Genomic DNA, 21,855 nt, shown 5'->3' with positions numbered 1-21,855 from the left:
ATATTCCTCTAAAGGTCAAAGGTAGAGCACGTTGCGATACGGCCGAAGACGACAGATAGAGGCAAAGTAATGGATGCTGTGTGGAAAACCGTCAGTGATCATTTGAGTGAAAAAGTAAGTTGGTCATGCAAGATGTGCAACATAACTTGCAATGAGGATGACATCACTGTGCTGACAAAACGAATGACATGCTGCCTACACGAGTCTTATCTCTTGTCAAAGGCAACTGTAAAGGCTCTGACTGAATTATTTTGTCTTCTCTATTTATGGGATTTGATGAATTGTCGGCTCGGGTTAAACCGTAAGCTCGTGACTTTCGTAGAACCGGAATCACCTTCATGAAATGACGTAGCTGATTCTTGTGCAGTCGGGGTAGATGGAAAATGTTCTCAGGTCCTGCTGAGCATTGGCGAAATATGTCATAATTGTTAAGACCAGTAATGGCAGCATAATATGGACATCTTATGCAACATTCTTCACTTGACTGAATAATAAGGATAATAATATCCATAAGCATAAGTTACATCAGAAACCTATTATTTTATGTTATTACTCTGTAAAACAAATGTTGTTTATGTTTGCGTTTAGAATTCAGGAAATGAATTGGAAAATCTTATTTTACATTTTTTTTGTAATTTTACTGATCATACATTATCTACCAAGTAATGTCAGTTCATTCATGTCATGCAAGTATATCTTGATTCCTCCAACTGATTTTCTTCTCAGTTATGTTTATTGCCATCTGCCAAAACCTTAAAGGGGCACTAATGCGGAGCAATTTCCGTGGACTGGTGTAAACTTTTGTTATTGTTTTTCTCCCGTGAGTACCCGGATGATATCCCAGAATTCGTGACTGGTTCGTGACCTCTGCTGCGCAGTCCGTAGGCGCAACTGATAGTTTAATTATAGACAGATCAACTGAGGTGAAGTCATTTTTTACTTCATTACAAATGTATTATGAAAACAAATGAAACACTTTGAAGGTTAATCATCTGCCAGTGGTAGAAATGGTAAAAAACTATTAGGACGGAAAAATAACGAAGCCAATGTACGTCTCTATATTTTGCCTCATAACCCTAATTAGTTTATTGTCATATTTGTATGATTCTGAAAATTAACAAAAGAACACACGATCTGCTTATACTCATAGTAAATTTCTAACATAACAGCAACATTTATGCATTGTATAGATTGCCAATGTGGATCCTATTTCACACACATACGCGATCTAGTGTCTGTTTTCTGTCATACAGATTCTGCTGAATGCTACAATAAATACATTAAAACAAAATGCAAATACTGAATGTAAAACAGACTAATTTTATAGCAACAATGTCAGGCTACTACCTTGTTCAGGAGTGTATCCATCAATATCCACGTAAAAGAAATCGTATTCCATTCATCTGCAGCTGGTAAATAATCCTGCTCTGTGTCGCGTGTCTTACAACTGTCTCATTTGCGAAAAAGTAACACATCGTTTCACGTCTTTCGTTGGTGAAAACCAGATAAACCTCTCATTGGTCTCCCAAGATAGCACACCTGGCAACTAATTGTATGATGTCCACTATTCTAAGTAATTTAGTTAACCAATAATGAGCAATCAATCAATCAACGCAAGGGTGGTTAATTCTTTGAAGGGAGGATGTTGTTTTTGCACTCACACTTTACGACAGGGTGTTGTCATCTACACACTCTGCCTTTTGACAAATCCGCTAGAAGATAAAAGTAATTAATCAATCAGTGTGTTATCGGTTAATCTTTTGATCGATGTTTGCTTTTGTAACTCAGCTGATAAAACCTCTTGCATCACTTACATGCACATATTACATAACATACCATACATTTGCCATTACACACCTTAATTTATAATGTTGAGTATTTACTCCAGACTGGAGAAATGCCAAATGGGAACCTTTGCTGAGTAACCGAAGTGGTGTTACTACTAATTATACCTGTTAAAAAATCATTAAGGGAATGATGACAAATAACACGTGTATTTACACCATCAAGCGCGAGTTACAGCAAGGAAGATGTAATCTCTGTGTCGCATGCAACCTGAAAACACTTATGGGCCGAAACTGTTTTGAGGATACCAACGGAATTTCGTTACATAAGGAATACACACTGGCATTTGCTGTGTACTTTGGTAAATAGGTGAAATAAGGGTTTTTTTACGTAAGAAAATTTTCAGATTTCTCTACCAAAGGCAAAGTCTTCGTTTTTTTGTTTACGAATTCAAATAAATCAACTTTGTGTTTTTATTATCATAAATAAGAAACCACTGTAGCTACCATAGCTACCAAAATTTACGTATGATATTTGCTATCACAGCTCAACCAACACTCAAAACTACCTAAGTATAAATCTTTGCAATCTTCCGTACTGAAACAAATGGCTTGCTACGTGCCTGTAGACATCATATTTTGATGTAACATGATTAAATATCGAGGTTAAAAACGCAGAAATAGGATCAAATTGGATCAGTAACTATACCATCCAAGCATCCTAAAAGTACTACACTGCTGGGATATTTGGTTACGATCGGACAAGGAATACCATGGATATTTTTAAACAAATGGCATATGATGGGCATCCAGCCTCCTGACTGTTTACGTGAAAAAATTCTGCTGATATGGACAGGAGCCCAGTTCCTTTGTCCGTCACGGTCGAAGGAGCGGGCGCTGACCAAATTGCAGTTTGGTTTCGTAATTAGACCGTTGGCGAGAAACATTATTCGCTCCGCATCAGTGCCCCTTTAAGGGGAATATATTGATTGAAAAGGAGGAAAATATCCCTGAATATGTAAAGTACACTAGTATGCAAAAGAATTATTTTAAGCTTACTATACTTTGACAGACATTTGTTGTGGTTTTTATTTTACATACTGACTCATGTAGCCTATGTTAATCGTTCATCATTCCTCACAGTGATGCAGCTATCAATGCTAATGACATGATGGAGCAATGAATGACAAACAAAAGAAGTAGGGTGATTGCAATGATACCCAAATGGTTAAACAACAGATCCTCAGATAGAGGAGGATGTTTCTCTGAATTCTCAGGATTTATCAATCATAATGAAGCTCTAGGATCTATGTCACATAAGTCAAATCAAGTCAATGATTGTTGCATATGACAATATGTTAAGAGTTAGAAAGTGAATGTGGTTTTTCGTTCACACAAATGATCTGCTGTTGAGTTGCCATCTTGCTAACAGGGGGTAGAAAATCCCTTTGCCTGATGCCCGAGACAAGTTTGTTTTCATTTCGGGAATCAAATAATGGTATCTTACTTGTCCATGGGCTACTGGATAATTTTTGCTTGTGGTTTCAAACTGCAAATGAACTTGGATTTCATTTCATTTTATCTGCTCAAAATGTAGCTACTAAGTTTTGAAATGATAATAAAGTTATCTTTCCTTGCTATTTATCACTTTTCAATAAATAGTCCAGTAAACATTAACATCAAATACCATGTTGATTTAGTCTTTCATGAATTCATCATCACAATTATGTCTTAAAAATTAGAGCAAGTGGAAAATTTGTCAGTACAAGTTAATTTCTAAAAGTCGCATTACCAGTGGCATGTGGCCATTAAAATATATTTTGAAAGATACAAGTGCTAGTTATGTCACATAGCCATTCTGAATAATGCTTTGGATTTATGCTAATTTAAAGCTGTTATTATGCTCCATGTGAAATTTTGCATAATGGGTCCAATTTTACAGAGTTACTATAATGACTGTTTGGTGATAATTAATCTGTTAATTATGACATGAATGAACCAGGAAGTCATTAAATATTCAGATCCGTGATTCATATGATCCACTAGTCAAAGGGCTTTGATAATGAGTCATTTACAGGTCAGATGCCACATGGCTGCATAAGATGATGATGCCAAGGTGTTGCATCACTATCCCCCCAGCAAGTGATGCGGGGGCGTATAGTCATTGCCTCGTCCGTCTGTCTGTCCGTAATCATGTTTTTTTTCCGGAGCAGTAATCATGTTGTTTCTGGAGCAAAACCCCCCAAAAAACATTCAATATTTTTCAACCAAAATTGGCAGATATTACAAACAATACCTAAAGTGGAGCCTTTTGTTATTTACAGATTTTTGTCATTTTTATTTTCCTCGGTTTCCATGGAAATGTGTTTGACTTAGTCTTAAAGGGAGGGGTGAGCATGCTTCCAGAGCATAGCTCAAAAACTGTGCAATATCGTTATGCAAAACTTGGTAGATGCATCAGACATTACCTGAAGTGGTGCCTCTTGCTATTTACAAGTTTTTGTCATTTATATTGTTCTCAGTTTCCATACAAACAACTCAGACTTCTCAAGAGGGAGGGGTGTCCTTCGTTCCAAACCACAACTTAAAACTTAGTAGCAATCGGCAAATCCTCTCAGATGTGGGAGGCAGGTCCAGAAGTGGTACCGTTTTGCTATTCACAGATTTTCGTCATTTTTATATTTCTTGGTTTCCATTGAAACAATTTGGACTTCAAAAGGGAGGATTGGACTTCGTTTCTGGAGCACAACATGAAAACTTTGTAATATCTTTCAGCAAATCTTGGCAGATATGTGAGGCAGGTTCAGAAGTGGTGAGTGAGTGAGTTTAGTTTTACGCTGCACTCAGCAATATTCCATCTATGTGGCAGCAATCTGTAAATAATCATGTCTGGACCAGACAGTCCAGTGATCAACAGCATGAGCATCGTTCTGCACAAATGGGAACCGATGACATGTGTTAACCAAGTCAGCAAGCCTGACCACCCAATCCCAGTAGTCGCCTCTTACAATAAGCATAGTCTCCTTTCATGCCAAGCCTGGGTTGCTGAAGACCTATTCTACCTCGGACCTTCACTAGTACCAGAAGTGGTGCCTTTTGCTATTTTCAGATTTTTGGCATTTTCCATTTTTCCCAGTTTCCATGGAAAAGACACAGACTTAATCTCAAAAGGGAGGGGTGGACTTCATTTCCGAAGCACAACTTGCAAACCATTCAGTATCATTCAGCAGAACTTGGCAAATTTGTGAGGTAGATTTTGAAATGGTGCCTTTTACAGATTTTACAGATTTTTTGCATTTATATTTGTCATGATTTCCATGGAAACGGTTTGGAATTAGTCAAAATAAACATGAAGCTGGACTTTAAGCAACTGTCAGATGATTTTTTTCTTTCAAATATGGAGGGGCCAGGGGATATTTCAACTTCTGATGACTCTTGTTTTCAATACAGAAATGGATTCAATGATATGACAATGAAGGTTATGGATTTACAACTTCTTTAATGTTTACAACACAACATTTCTTGGCTACTGCTTGCCCCTTCGTCAGGTGAATGACAGAATATGAATACGATCAAAATATATAGGATGTACAGGAAGCCAGTGAGATAGTATTACGGATTGAGCTGTACAGAGATCAAGTGAATTAAGTGATGTTTTGATTGAGATGTACAGATTCAGTGATGTATGTGCACTTGCTTACAGTTTGATATTTGGCCCCAAATCTGCAACACATATCAATCAAAATTCCCGGTTTTCAATTAAAAGTTTCTAAATTTATGAATAACTGTAACTGATTATTTTGATTTGTAGAGGAAGCCTGTGCTTTGTTGATTAAAAGATAAATAGCAGTTTTTATGATTAGTTTTATGTTGTTGTAGTGAATGCAAGATCAGAATACAATCTTAAAGTACCTTTGAATATTTTAAACTTAGTGTAAAAGATGTTTTGAGAGTTAGTCACGGATTGTCTGCCAGGGTCACTTTGTAAAGAATCCCAGATAAATCCTGGAGATTACCGAGTTTGTTGTACGAAGTATACCGTTAAGTTGGCCTACCTGATCTGCCAATCTCACCAATAATAATACCTGCAATTCATAAGACGGTAGTGTATGAAATGCATTATTGATGATGTACTGCTGTTTATGGAATGGGAACTGTGGGGTAGCTTTGTGGTAAAAGCATCCACTTGTCAAAATGAAAACCTGAGTTTGATACCCGATTTCGATTTCCGACGTGAGTACAATGTGTTAAACACATTTGTGGTGTCCCCCACCATAGTATTGCTGGAATATTGTTATCCATAACTCTCATAAATCCATACTCTCTCTCACTCACTCACTCACTCACTCACTCACTCACTCACAAACTCACACACTCACACACTCACACACTCACTCACGTGATAGAGAGTGCAAAATTTCAGCTACACTAGCATGTTCAAGAGTTTGTTTTATACGTATCACATGGTTGCAGATTAATTTCCTTCTGACATTATTTATTTAGTAGAGACAACAAAGGTGAACATGTGTGAATGTGATTTCTATTTCTGGGTTATCATGTGAGAAAATCACAAAGGACAATATTGATTACAGAGTTTAATAACTGCTTACTATAGAGGAGAAAACATTTCATGTTGCTTGCTAGTTTTAGTTTCAGACATGACTGTACCATGGGTGTTTTCTCACGTTCATACTTTGACATGAAATTTATTACATTGGGTAAAGAACATACATGAAATATTTGTGATTATCTTTATGGTTTAAATCAAAATCTACACATACTTTCATTCACAATAGAGGGTTTTCCTTCGTTATTCAGTGACAAAACCTCATGCTGTAATTCTATCAGTTGTATAAAAAAAGAAAATAGAATCCTTGACAAAGCAACCTAATTTTAAAATTTCTGTTATTAGAACCACAGTATATGTGTTAAGAGACATAAAGGGTAACAAAGAAAGTATGATTGACATGCACAATTAGTGTCACTCACTGTCAATGTTCAAGGTCCCAATATATCGCAATGTATATTGCAGTACAGGAACATGAATTGCAATATATTGCAATTCAGTAAATATGCCAATACGCAGCCATATTGATCACATGATAAACTCTACATCCATGACAGATTACAGAATCATCCACACAGGTGATACATGAGTATAACAAGGAAGGACATACAAAATATACATGCTGACTAAATAATACATCAGTTAAAGTGTTTACAAACTGTCTTAATGAACTTGGATACATTTGTAAGGGTAGATATTTTACTAGAAATAAGATGACAGGATTTTGACAAATTTGGCCAGGATCAATAAGGTTCTTTTAACACTGATTTAAGTATGTCTGCAAAATTCAATCTTTGAAAACTTTTAAATGAATAGCAAAACTGATCTATTTAAAATATTTTTACAAATGTTGATCACATAACAGGCCATACATTCATGATAGACTGAATATCAAATACTGGCAAATCATACTACTGGTATTAAGCTAGGTTGTGTGTGCAGTAATCAGTCACCACAGTGCAGTCCATGTGACCTTTATGGTTGCTGGTTAGTTGGCAGAACACCACAGGTGATTATGACCAGGATGATGTGGCTTACTATGGTCTTTTCCACAGTCCTTGAACCACATAATTTTCATTTCCTCTGAGCCCATTCTGCAATGCCGAAGCCCTAAATGAAGCAAGTCTAGATATCTTCAGGTTGTGAATCTCCCTTTTCACTGGGCTCCTTTTAATAAGATAATTCTTTATTGTCTTACATGAATGAACATAAATACATGTATATCAAATAGATATGTGAAAGAATTATCATAATTGCTAACAAATGTACAAAATCATGCGACTGGAGAACAATAAATGTTATTCAGCAAAGAAATTGACAATGGTACAAAAGACATTTCATAACGCTTAGATTTGCAGCTCAATTCATTATACTGATGACCAGAGGGTAAAAGTTCAGAACATTCACATAAAACATGAGAAGGATCAATAATTTTTGTAGCTAAGTTCAGAGCCTTTACTCCCAGAAATTCATCTATTCTTTTAAATGTATGATTAGTAATTTTCTCCTTGTACTCTAATTTTGTTTAGTTTCTTTTTATTACTGAGTGAAAGGAAACCGAACCAGCACTGAATAGAGAACATGGGGATGGATTATGCACAATTATTTTAGAAAAGTTCCTGAAAAGTTGAGCTAGTGTGAAAAGATCAAAGTTTCCCAAGGAAATGAAGGTGAGACTGACTTTTACTATAAATGGGATCGGTATTTGGAGAGAAATTTAATATAGTCTAAATTATAGTTCCAAGATACTTATATCTACTAACCACATTGACAGGATTATTTGATGGTCTGTTTTTTCTACAGTCAATGGTAAGGTTTTTTTTTTGTTTTTGACATTTTTCATTCCACCACTTAACAAAAGCATTTATTTCTTCTATACTGCTAGTGGCTCTAACATCACCGAACTTGAATGTAGAACAGTTAGGTTGGGAACTTATGCAAAGTGTAAAAATATTGGACACAATACACCTTGTGGAGCACTAGTACTAACAGATACAGTCTGAGAATGATTACTTTTCAGTTTGACAAATTGGGATGTGTAAGGTAGAAATGAGACTATCCATTTAACTAGAGAGGGCTATATGTCTAAATCAACAAATTTCTTCATCCTAAGATGAGGCTGAATGGTGTTAAAGTCTGAAGAGAAGTCTGCAAATACAGTTCTTACATAAGGAGCAAGAGTTTCAAGATGTTGATATACAGAGTTTATTAATAACAGTAGCATCCCCCACGCCTCTTCTTGCTCTATATACAAATTTTAAAGGATCTAAACAAGTACAGAACACTTCAGTGCACATTGAAGTTAAAGCAACTGGTCTAAAGTAAATGATTATAAACTGTTGCTTTGTTCTTTTTGGGTGCAGGTGTTATTTCAGGTAACTTCCATGATCTGGACATGATATCGGGATCCAAAGAGAGCTGATAAATTTTTAAGGAAAAATTATGATAATTGTTCTGTACATTCTCTCAGCAGAACCCAACTCAAACCTTCTGGTTTTATTTATCATAAAAAATCAGTCTTCAGTGGTGTTCAATTAAAATTGTACTGTACTGCCATTAAACTTGCAGTGCAGTGATGTTATAGCATTGTGACATCATCCAGTTTTAGATGTCATGGTATTGTGATGTCATCAGGTTTTTGACATCATAGTATGTGAGTCATGGAAATGATAATGTCAAAGCATTGTGATCTCTTGCAAATTATGATGCTAGGGCATTGTACAAAATCCTCAATTCATACAAGCAATGTCGCAAATGGAACACAGCTTTGCATGATAAATATTTAACCACAGCTGGATATGCTTGAGTAAAAGCCCAGTGTTTTAGTATTCTCTTTGCAAGCAAGGAAACGATCTTGCAGATCCTGAATTCTCCATATTGTAGGCATGTCTGATCACACCTGGCATCCACCTGCTGTTTACCTGCCGTACATTTGCTGAAATGTAGATGCAATTTAATGGCATTTGTCTAGAATGGAGGCATGTTCCTTGGCATGTGACAGACATCATTTCTGCCTTGTCCATAAACATGTATTTCACTGCAACAGTCACAAGCTGAGAAATTTAACAGATAATATTAATAATAATAATAATAATAATGTTACGTACATGATTAATACGTTAAACTCAGTTTACTAGCTGAATGCTCGTAGCACAAACAATCTGGGCCGAGATTTTCAAACTCTCTTAGTGCTAAGATAGTCTTAAGTAGCATACATTAGCACTGACTTCTGACTTTTATAGAGCTAAGAGAGCTTTGAAAATCTTGGCCCTGGTTATTATTATTACCTTGGATAATTCAAGCTGCTAACTGAGGAGCTAGAGGGTCACATCACTTACATCACTGGATACCCATTTTCTGCTGCTTGAACAGAGGCAATTCTTAAGTCACTTGCCTAAGGCATTGAAATGTATTAAAAGGACTTTGAATTTGATTTCTACTTTCTCAAACTTAGTAGAAATTCAGCCTTATTCCTATTGTATTTCATTTTCACACTCTTGGTACTTAATGATATATACCTTACTAATAATTAGTACTGGCAAACAAGGATATGTTGGACCGACACAAAGAATGGGTTTACAAGAAGTAGATGGTACACAGCAATGAGCAAACCCCTTTGCGTTGTGAAAGGTAGAGCAGATGTAGGTTAGTGCACATGCAGTGCATTAAAAGGACATTCAATATGTGTGTAGCTGCACATGCCTTGCTCATAAGACTCTCACAATGAGAGGAAGTCAATACAACCCGTTTGCTCACAATGGCAAGCGCCAGTGGGCAGCATTCATACATGCTAGTATGGGTCAATTTTCAGGACGGTGCTCAACTTATCCTTGTTTGTCAGTAGTTTAGATGTAACATAACAGTTAAAGAACACATGAATGAATTATATTTTCTGTAACATCTCTGACAACCAATAAGACTGACTGGAATTCTTGTTTCAATTTGTCTTTTGAAATATTTTCTGGTGAGGTAACATGACGGCTATCTCAATTGCAAGAGTGGTCTATCTCAGTTGTGAAAGTGGGTTATTTCAGCAGTAAAATTGGACAATCTCAGTTGTAAAAGTGGGTTATTTCAGCAATAAAATTGGACAATCTCAGTTGTAATTTTGTAAAAGTGGAAGCTCCTTCAGGGGTACAGCACGTTCCCCTCAGTGTTTTAGGGCTTGATTAGTGCCTGTCTTGTAACTACAGACTCCCTTGCCTAGTGTTTTAGTCTACTCATCAATTTGGTCATCTGATCATTTTTATTTTTTTGTGTTCTTGTTATTTGACAGTTTGACATTCATATTTGTCTATCAAACAATCTTTCTTGATTCTGTGCCTGAATTCAAGTTTTCCTTGAACTTGGAAAGTAAAAATGGTATGAATGCCATCAGCTAGTTGGGGTTGTAATCTTTTATATAACTATGTATTAAGCAAGAAAATATCAAAAAGTGCATAGGTTACAATTCATTGGAAGCATTCGTTCATCACACCAAGGATTGGATTTGATTTCCGACAAAAGCAGCTTAAAACTAAGTTCACTCACTCACTCACTCACTCACTCACTCACTCACTCACTCACTCACTCGCCCACTCATTAAATGATAATACAGCTCATTTTACTGCTGACTGTGATTGCTTTCATCTCTGTGATAGGGAGGCTAATTTCGATGGCTGTGGCTGGCATCACTGTTCCATGGTTTGACGGTGGACTGTATTAACTAAGTCCTCACACATATATACTGTTCATGTTTAAGTCGAAGTGTGATCACCATAAGTAGAGCATAGGCCTTGTATAGTATTCCCAGAAATTATTGAGAATCATGTTGCGTCATGTAACTCATTACGTTTATTAACTTCTGGCGTTTTACTTACATAAACATGTTAAAACATCATCCTTTTACAGTCTCAGTCTTGTTTTAGTACTTTGTTAGACCTCCTCGCTCAGCAATGCATGCCTGAATACGCCTAGGCACACTACCCATCAAAGTTTGTAGGTAATCGTGTGTATCCCAATATTGGACCACCTCGGCCTTCATATCTTCAATATTTCTCAGTCCCTTTTGGTTTATTCTGTCCTTCATGACTCCCCACACATTCTCAATTGGGTTTAGGTCTGGGCTAAAACTTGAACATTTTCGCCCGACAACCACTGTTTTGTGTAGCGCGCAGTGTGTTTTGGGTCATTATCATGCTGGAAAATCCAATCATCTTCATACAATGTTTGTGCTGTCGGAAGAAGGTGACCATTTAGAATGTCAACGTATCTTTCTTTTGTCAAGTTTCCCGTGAAAACACACAATGGCGTCACTCCGCGAGCCGATATGCCACCCCACATGTGAAACTTCGGGCTATGTTTTGGTCGCTGGTAGATAGGTTTGACAGTATCTTTGGTCCAAATTTTCACACAATTAGGGGAAAGCCAAACAGAACTTTCATCCGAAAAGAAAACATTATCCCAATCTTGATTTTCATGAGCCCGACACCAGTTTAAACGTTTTTCCTTTTGTGCATCTTTCATCAACGGCGAGGAAATTCCACGTTTTTTCACCCAATAAAGTCTCTGTAATTCCTGCCTAACTGTTTCATTGCATACCTGAGGACTTCCTCTGCTAATCATTTCATTTCTGATGTTCTCAACACTTTTCAATTTGCCCCTACTCACAATCTGCCCAAGTCTTCGGCGATCCACAACACTGAATTTCCTAGGCCGACCTGCCCCTGCTTTGTGCTCTATCCCGGTTCCTGTTTGAATATTCTTCAAAGTTCTGTATACTGTAGACAGAGGAATACCATGTCTACAAGCTAACACTTTAGCATCAGCCTCACCCCTTTCAAAATCATCTAGAATGAGCTTTCTTTTCTCTCTTGCTGTAAATTCTGCCATGTCAACACAGGAAGCCGTCTGCTCAGACAAGGGAGATAACTCTTGACGTAATGAGCTGCCTTCTAAGCCTTCAAGAGTTGTCTCCCTTATTCTGTATGCTTAGTGCATAGTGAAAGCCCTTTTTCCAATCTTAGCATCATTAGAAAAAAGCAAAGATTTTCTCAATAATTTCTGGGAACACTGTATATTTGCAAAGATTTAAACCAAAAAATTGAGATGACCCTGACTTGAAATGCTTCACAGTACAATAAATCATGGAAAGATTGAATGCTTCAGTGTACCCCACCTGCCTGCCTTGCCAGTCGCAACACTACCATTGAATGTAATTGATTAAAATTTCATGTAAACATAATCATGTCTCATGACAATTCTTTATAGTTATTTCTCCTGATTGAATGCCAATTTTGACCCCCTACTGAATGTCCAAGTCACAGGTGGATGACTGTAGGTCCGACAAAAAACGGGGATGTTTTCGAAGCAAGCCATCTGGTTGGTCAACACTTCTTAAGGTTTCATTTACAGAGGATGCTTTCTTTTGAGAAGCCATTGATGGATAAATTACAGGAACATCTTGTGTTTCTGGCCATGCTACCATATTGCTTTTCCTGGATCCTGCACACTATGATATGGTGCGTTGGTATAACAGTTTGGCCTTGGGTCCTGCCTATATTAAAATACATTCTATCTCAAAACCCCAATATTGCAGGTGTTTATGCACCATTTGGGTTGTTTATGCAGTGTTTAGGCAAATAGTGTTAAACACTATACAACAAGTTTTGGTAGAACTTTTGGCTGTTTCTCAACTGATAGTCAAACGATCACAAAAGTTAAACTACAGGCTGATCACAGTTTACACTGCCTGTTACAGACCCTGTGTATTATTATAAGCTTAGGGGATGGGCCAAACCATTCGCAGATATGTTGTGTTATGAAGCTGAGGGGATGGGCGGAACCATTGGCAGGTATGTTGTATTATGAAGCCGAGGGGATAGGCCGAACCATTGGCAGGTATGTTGTATTATGAAGCCGAGGGGATAGGCCGAACCATTGGCAGGTATGTTGTATTATGAAGCTGAGGGGATGGGCCGAACCATTGGCAGGTATGTTGTAATATGAAGCTGAGGGGATGGGCCGAACCATTGGCAGGTATGTTGTATTATGAAGCCGAGGCGGATCCATTCACAGGTATTTTGTAATATGAAGCTGAGGGGATGGGCTGAACCATTTGCAGGTACTCGTATGTCGTATTACGAAACTGAGGAAATGGGCTGAACCATGTGCAGGTATGGTATACAAAGAAGCTGAAGGGATAGGCCATATCAAGTGAACTTTCACTGGATTGTCATCATATTTGATACCAACCTTCACCCAGGGAAGGCACAGAGTCCAGTATATTTTGGTGACCTCCATGTGGATGTTCAAGATCACAGCAACACTTTGAATATTTCAGTTTGTTAACCCGAGTGTCAGCAAAATATCTCAAGAATGTTTCACTGGATTTTCTTCATAGACTTTCAAGACTTCTCTTGAATGTTGTTTTTTGATGAGCAATTTCTTTATTAATATTTCTGCATGTTTCATATACCATAACATTCATGACAGAGTCAAGGTGAATCTTGAAAATATATGTGTTTGAACAGCTACAGAAAAAGATATCTAGAGCGGTTGGCAGGTCATGTTTTTGTTAGCGTTTAACTTCATCTTAAACTACAACCTTCACTTTCATTACTATTTAAGTTTGATTTGATAGTTTGAGGCAGAGGATTATGTCACCTTACTAACAACTGCTTGTTCTTTCTACATACTACGACTGTATTTTTTCTTTTCATTGGCCTCCCCAAAAATCTCAAAAAGCATAAATTTCATTTAAATACGCTTAAAACTGTATACGTTGGTTTGATGAGGTATGGTCAAAGGGAGATAACTGTTCCATTTGTGGTTGCATTTCATAGTTCAGTGTGACCCAGATGTGGTTTTACTGACTTTTTCATAAGCCAAATGAATGTTTTGATTTTTCTCTCTGTCTCTGTTTTTTTTCTATTGTATGAAATGGTCAAATGTAGTTTTTTCTTCATAAGGTCCTTGTTGGAGCTGATTCTGGCCATGCCTACAGTCTCTGCCCATCTACCACCTACTACATGACTCCTCCAAGCTCCACATAGAGGTGCATTTTCTTATGCTGCTATAAGTATACTGCATCCTCGTGTGGATTGCAGACCGAACACCACTAGAGGGAGCCAGGTGATCTCAGAACACCACTAGAGGGAGCCAGGTGATCTCAGAAGTCAAGTAAATACTTAATGTCTATAGCCTATTTGGCTCAAAATTGAACCAATGAATTGTACTCTAACTGGAAAACTAATAAAGTACACAAAGAAACACTGATTATAATCAAAACATCATACCAACCCTGCGAGGTTTTTACAGAAGTTTTGTCCTATAAATATAAAAAAAATTTTGACAAACTATCGTTAAAATATTGATACGGTTCACTGTTTGTTTGGAGGGGGGAGTGCTGAGAAAGGGACAGTCAAAATTTCTGCAAGAATCTTAAAGAGTTGGTATGATGTTTTGATTATGACCAGCGTTTCATTGAGTATTTTATGTTTGCTAGTTTTCAAGTTAGACTGCAATTCATCCAATTCAGTCAAACGGGCGAGACAGTCATGTTCAAACTCTTGCACATTCTGCAAATGTATCCACTTGCAAACTTACTCTTGAACATGTTACTTCCTCACTCAAAATCAGTTCATGCATATAGCGGGAATAAAACTAAATTCACTCACTCATCACTCACTCAATTCAGGCAACTGCTGCCATATAGCTGGAATATTGCTGAGTGCAGCATAAAACTAATCTACTCATTTCATGTAAATTCACTTGTCGTGCCTGTTTTCCCAGGGGTCGGTATCAGTGAGGTGTTTCTCTGTGTTCTGCTGCATTATGGGCTGTACCTCTACCTGGTGTTCACAGCGGTGCCAGAGAGAATCCAGTCCACTGGGTTCCACCAGCCGGTTGGCAACTGCAACACAAAATTGCCAGTTCAGACTCCTTTTGGGATGGTAAGTATGTCTGTCAGTTATTGCACCAATGTCTGCATTGTGGTGTCACTGTTAACAATGTCAGTGCTTCCGAGTTGTTTTGAACTGTGTTTGGTGCTTTGGGAAATCTACAAGAATACATTTTTGGGACATGATTTTTATGGTTTTGTAATCAAGTTGTTGCACAATTGTATTATTTGTTTAAGAGGGGCTTCTTAGTCCATGCACACGTAACTATTGTCGAGGGAGAGTTAGTCCATGCAAGTCCCTCTTGTCAAGGGAGAGTTAGTCCATGCAAGTCCCTCTTGTCAAGGGAGAGTTAGTCCATGCACATGTCCCTCTTGTCGAGGGAGAGTTAGTCCATGCACATCTCCCTATTGTCGAGGGAGAGTTAGTCCATGCACACGTCCCTATTGTCAAGGGAGAGTTAGTCCATGCACATGTCCCTCTTGTCGAGGGAGAGTTAGTCCATGCACACGTCCCTATTGTCAAGGGAGAGTTAGTCCATGCACATGTCCCTCTTGTCAAGGGAGAGTTAGTCCATGCACACGTCCCTATTGTCAAGGGAGAGTTAGTCCATGCACATCTCCCTATTGTCGAGGGAGAGTTAGTCCATGCACATGTCCCTATTGTCGAGGGAGAGTTAGTCCATGGACACGTCCCTATTGTAGAGGGAGAAAATAAAGAGTGGATATTGTTTTATGCCTCAGACAGCAATAATTCACCGGTCACTGTAGGTTTTAAATCTAGCCAAGACCCGTTTGAACTTATAAACAATTTGGAGTTATATTCCAGTCAAATACATATTTTAATGACCAGCAACAAAACTATTTCAGTTCCTAAAATATGTTGACTTCTATTGCAGACTTTATCCAAACACAAGTATTTGTGCCTCAGCAACTATGATGAAGATGTTTTCGACTTCCACTGTGTAAAGAAACAGCCCTCAAGTGGTAAAGACTGGTATACGATTTGTGGCACCGAGTACCCAAAACCATGCTGAGTACATTTTTGTGGTGACTACATTCTGTGCCCTGGGGTTGATCTGGTACTGGCTGCTTGTACATCCACTGCACTGAAGGATGATTGTCTTTTCAAACACTGGATTGTCTGTGAATTTCTTCTCTCACCTGTTTCATCCCATGTTAAAATTTTTAGTATTCCCAGAAATGATGGAGGAAAGTTGTTTCAGTAAATGTATAGTGCATGATAAACTATAGAAGTTTAAACAGATTAAACGGCTTTCTTTTTTGTGTATCTTTCATAAATGTTGAGGGAAGTCAGCACTTTTTCACCCAGTAAATTTTTGTAATTCTTGTCAAAGGGTTTAATAGCATACCTGAGTGCTTCCTTTATTAATCATCTCATTTCGGATACCCTCAACGCTATTCAATTTCACCCCACTCGCTGGTTGTGTAGTACTGCTTCCTTGGTCTCCCTGCCCATCTCGTGCTCAGTCCTGAATCCTGACTTCAATGTTTTGTGTAGGGTATACAGAGGAATGTCATATCTAACAGATATTTATTTGCAGTAATCACATCCCTTTTAAAATCATCAATGTCATCGATGGCTACATGAGGGGAGATAACTCTCCATGTAGTAAGGTTCATTATTAAGCCTACAAGAGTTGCCTCCCATATTGAGTACCTTACTTTATAATGTTACACCTGTTTTTTAAATTCTGTTATCAGCATTTGGGAAACAAAACCTTTCTCAATAATTTCTGGAAACACTGCAGCAACCTGTGCTTGTCATACAAGGCAACTGTGTATGGGTCATCTGGGTACCACTGACTGCTGGCTTCTTAATGATGATGATGATTTGGAGATTTAGAATAGAAATATGCGTATACCAGTGCTAGACCCCGCAAGTATATACAAAAGATGATGAGTCAGGAGTCAATGTCTCCCACAAAAGGTGCTCTTGGAATGAATCAGTTTAAACAATAAATGAGAATTGCTGAAACTGACTTCGACTCTTTATTGATCACCTGACTGAAAGCTGTGTGTGTATATTTCATTACATTTTCAAAGATGCCGTTAGAGATCAAAAAAGCCTGCAGTGCTTTATCAGGCATGACGTGATACTGTATTGACGTCACTACGCCATTCGTGTCTGGCCCCTCGTTATGAAACATGCCCTCTGTTAAGCAACGTCATGATGCATACCACCTTGTAAGATCTCTTACAGTGAGCTACGCTGTAGCACCATATTTTGAGGGTTGCAGTTGCTTGGCTAACATCACTGGTGGAAACATTACGCATCTGCTTTTCAGTGGATATAATGTCTTAGTTCGACTCACAATTAAACATCGCAATGTTTACAGCCACACAATGCATCCGTAGAATATCCTGGGACTACTCAATACTGATCTAAATATTCATCAGTAGTAGAAATGCAACCGTCATTTTGTTCCATATGGTTTATGTTAATCTTAGATGCAATTAAAATGATATAGATTAGATAAAGATGAAACTCTTTTTCGTTTGTCTTTTTTAGGGGGCTGATATGTCAATGGAACGGCATGTCACTTAGCCCTAAACAGGGATTGTTAATTTAGGACATCATCGCTTTTCTTATGGTCGTAAAGTATTAAATCATCACAGAAAAGAAATACAGTTCGCTTTATTCTCATGTATTGTGTAATAAAGTACACTTTTGCCCTCAACTATTATAACGATAAAAAAGACTCGAACGCAAGCAGAGACTTGTGGAGACTTGCTGAAATTTTAGGTCAATGTATATAAAGAACAACAGTTCTTGCAATGTAAAAACAGTGGTCCCTTTGGGTTTGCTATTATCATTCTTTATTGTATTTGAAATAGGACAAAAGATGCTTATTGACGGGAGTATATCAGATCTAGCTAACAGTTGACATTCCAATGCCTTTTTCGATTTTACTGAATCTTGAGCTGTGGTGTCCCTAAAGTGTGATCTGATTAAACAATACATATGGCCATCTTTATTAAAATATAATCGTTACACGTGCTCACTATTTTCTGCATGAATTCATGTCAAATTTCATATGTAGTCATGTGGGATTGCAGAAATTACTGTTAATTTTGCTGGGTTTGCTTTACCAAGGTTTAAGCATAATGTACTTTGCTTGCTGCCAACATCAACATGGTCCTTATATATCATAATGTCTTCATTAAGATGGCAAACAAAAGAACAGTAAAACAATTTCCCAAATGCTTCGAAAACATCTTGTCCTTGAACAACAATACTTCTCTGAAATCCTTGCCTAGTTTGAAGTTACATGTTGTTGACCATCTCCTTCATGCTGAATTTGACACAAGTTTCGCAATAAATTAGTGTATTTACAAAGTGAAACAAAGACCAAATACAACAAGTTGCAATAAAGATCTGTATAAAACATGCTTTCTAATACTCTTTAATTCAACAAGTTTCTAATTTTGTTGCTTAGTTGTGGGGACACATATTGGCATTTGTGTGTGTACTGAAAGAACTTGAACTAAGAGAATTAACTCTGGCACATTTGTAGCTTATCAACGATGCCATTGGCATCAAACAAACATTAATAGATCAACTAACAGATGCTTCTCGGGGCAGTCATGCCATTTAATCATTTTACATGGACAGTGGGTTACATGTATAGGATAAAGCATTCGCTCGTCACGCAGAAGACACAGGTTCATTTCCCCACGCAGGAACAGCGTGTGAAGCCCATTTCTCGTGTCCCCTGCTGTGAAATTGCTGGAATATTGCTAAAAGCAGCGTAAACCGAAATTCACTCACTAATCATTTTTTTTTACTTTACCCGCGAAGAGGGAAATAAGAACCACTTTCTTATTGCTGCCGACCGTGTGAAATCAAAATCAGTCATCTTCATGATGTTTCATACACATAGCCCTATCTATAGAAAGCCTACACTAGTGTTTGAAATGCAAGATTCCCTCTCTGTCAAATCATGGTATTTACACAATCATGGGTTGGATTTTCAGCAATGAGCCTATCAACTGGTTTTTAGAACTTTTAACCTTGACACAAAAAGAAACAGGTTATGATTTTTTTTCTAATGATGACAAGAGTAATATGAACATTGGGATGGTGTTTTGTTCTCTGATGAATCAAGATTTCACCATAACAGCTGATATGGCAGGGCAAGGGTGTGCAGACGGTGAGGTGAACTGAATGTTGAAGCGTGTTTATGCAGCGTCCACAGTTGTGAGGACAGCGTTATAGTACTGGAAGGCATAACATCTCATTGTCGAACACAACTTGTCATTGACAATGGCTAACTGAGAGGTGTGCGATGCGGGATGAGATCACCGAGTCTCATGTGTAGCCGTACATTCATGGACAGAGACGTAACTCTATCAGTGATAATGTCCATCCACGTGTCGCTCGTGTTCTGACAGATTACCTAAGAGAGCAAAACATTCGCGTATACTCCAATGACCAGATGTATTTTAACATGGAGCACGCTTTCGGTGAAATGGATTGACATTTACGGCAAGCCCAGAATCAGCTATAAATGTCTTTATTCTGTTAATGCATTAACCTGTTCCCTTTCTGCAAACTGAACGGATCATTTTGTCATGAGATCCGAAAAGGAAAACATCATGCTGTCAAATGGACAGGGCATCTGATCAATAATCCCTCTAACCAAACCTACCATCATAAGTCAAAGGTGAAGAGAAATTTTAAACACTTTGAATTTGGGGCATTTACATGTACATACTTTCAGTTAGCCAGTGAATATCATGAACCAGTATTGGTAATGTAAGAACAACATGAATAAAGGATAATAATGAAAGCAAGTTTGAAGAGAATCATTATTTGTATAGAGAAACCTTGAATAACTCTTAGCAGACAGTACAGTCAAGGGGAGTTTGGACTAAGGAGAAAGACGCACGGGACAAAGGAAGCTATACACACACAGGATCGGATATAGCTTTTTGAGAAGGGGATTGGGTGGTGCCCATTATTGAGAAGGGGTGTGTGCACACGCGCGCGGACCGTTCATTTTCACCCGCGTTTCAGTGGTCATGTAACAAAACTTTCAGGACAAAAAGGGGTAGGGGTGCACACCTTTTTGGGGTGATACAAACATGGTGGGTACGTACATGGGTTTTTCTTCCTTTCCTATTCAGCGACTTAATACTTAAGGGATGGGGACCTTAATAAAAGACATGTTAATAACACCTAACCCACGGTTAGTATGGATCAATCTTCTTTACTCTTTCCGACCCGTGAAGGTCCCGGGGTAAAATAGGCCTTCGGCAACTCACGCCTGCCACACAAGGCGACTATGCTTGTCGTAAGAGGCGACTAACGGAATCGGGTGGTCAGACTCGCTGACTTGGTTGACACATGTCATCAGTTCCCAATCGCGCAGATCGATGCTCATGTTGTTTATCACTGGATTGTCTGGTCCACACTCGATTATTTACAGACCGCCGCCATATAGCTGGAACATTACTGAGTGTGGCGTAAAACTGCACTCACTCACTCACTCTTTACTCTTTTCACACAACTTTTCGCCTAGCCCGCTCAGTGGAAGTCCTGGTGGCCGAGCCGGCTAGGCGGCTGACTTTGTGTGCTGGCGAATAGGTGCCTGACTCTGAGGGCGCGGGTTTGAATCCCAGATGGGACTTAACCCAAACAAAAAGTACTAAAATTTGTACTTTACAAAGAAAGTGAAATCACAAATATGACATATGTTGCACCTGACCACTTTCTAAATAGCAATGTGTAATCATAGTTTTCGGGATCATTACAGATCCCTTCATCAGGGACAGAGTCACAGCACCTGATGAAGGAATTTGTAATGATCCCCAAACGTTTTGTGGAGAAAATAAAGAAGTAATCAATTAGACATATTGGTAATCTTATTTCCTGCTGGAAATATGTTCAGTTTTGACAGTAATGCCGTTGTAATGAGGTTCTGCAATCAAGAAATCTCTTAAACACATCATGCTTATAAAGTCAGCCACATCACAATGATATTTTATCATTGTATATGTGGTGATTTGAAAATAGCCATTGGCATTCAGGCATGAGAGACCTACAATCTCACTTGCGGACACGTTTCCATTTAAATAACTGAAATCAGTTGATTCCAATATACATGGGAGGACGGGAGGGACCAACAGTTGCATCCATTATATATGAACCACGGGGATGGGTTTGGAGAGAAAAAATGCATTGTCATTTTGAAGTTATTGAGAGTAACATACCCTCTTTAGATGGTATTTCGGTGACAATTACTGACTTTTAATGTACTTTTATCCATCCACATCCTTTTATTTATCGATGTAATATTCATCTTTAAGAACATTTTTGAGAATATGGTTATCACGTATTAGCAAATGCAACCCGTGAAGGTCCGGGTTAGAATATTGGCCACCAGTAACCCATGCTTGTCGTCAGAGTTGACTAACAAGATCAAGTGGTCATGCTCGCTGACTTGGTTGACATGTCATCGGTTCCCAATTGCGCTGGTCGATGCTCATGATGTTGATCACTGGAATGTCTGGTCCAGACTCAGATATTTACAGACCACCGCCGCATAGCTGTAAGTGCAGCGATTACAATGCAAACATGATAACGTACTGTAAACAAAATA

General features: G+C 38.1%; 1 long non-coding RNA gene across 1 annotated transcript; it reads left to right on the top strand.

The window, feature by feature from the left end:
- Positions 1–25: 25 nt before the first annotated feature.
- On the top strand, positions 26–17,228 carry LOC137284784 (uncharacterized). Its single transcript, XR_010956920.1, has 4 exons — positions 26–114; positions 14,301–14,511; positions 15,124–15,284; positions 16,129–17,228. It is a non-coding gene; the product is annotated as an uncharacterized lncRNA (long non-coding RNA).
- The last annotated feature ends 4,627 nt before the right edge of the window (positions 17,229–21,855 follow it).

Source organism: Haliotis asinina, chromosome 5 (assembly GCF_037392515.1).
Source record: "Haliotis asinina isolate JCU_RB_2024 chromosome 5, JCU_Hal_asi_v2, whole genome shotgun sequence".
Taxonomy (NCBI): Eukaryota; Metazoa; Mollusca; class Gastropoda; order Lepetellida; family Haliotidae; genus Haliotis; species Haliotis asinina.
The sequence above is the reverse complement of the archived record's forward strand: the minus strand, read 5'-3'. Positions and strand labels throughout refer to the sequence as shown.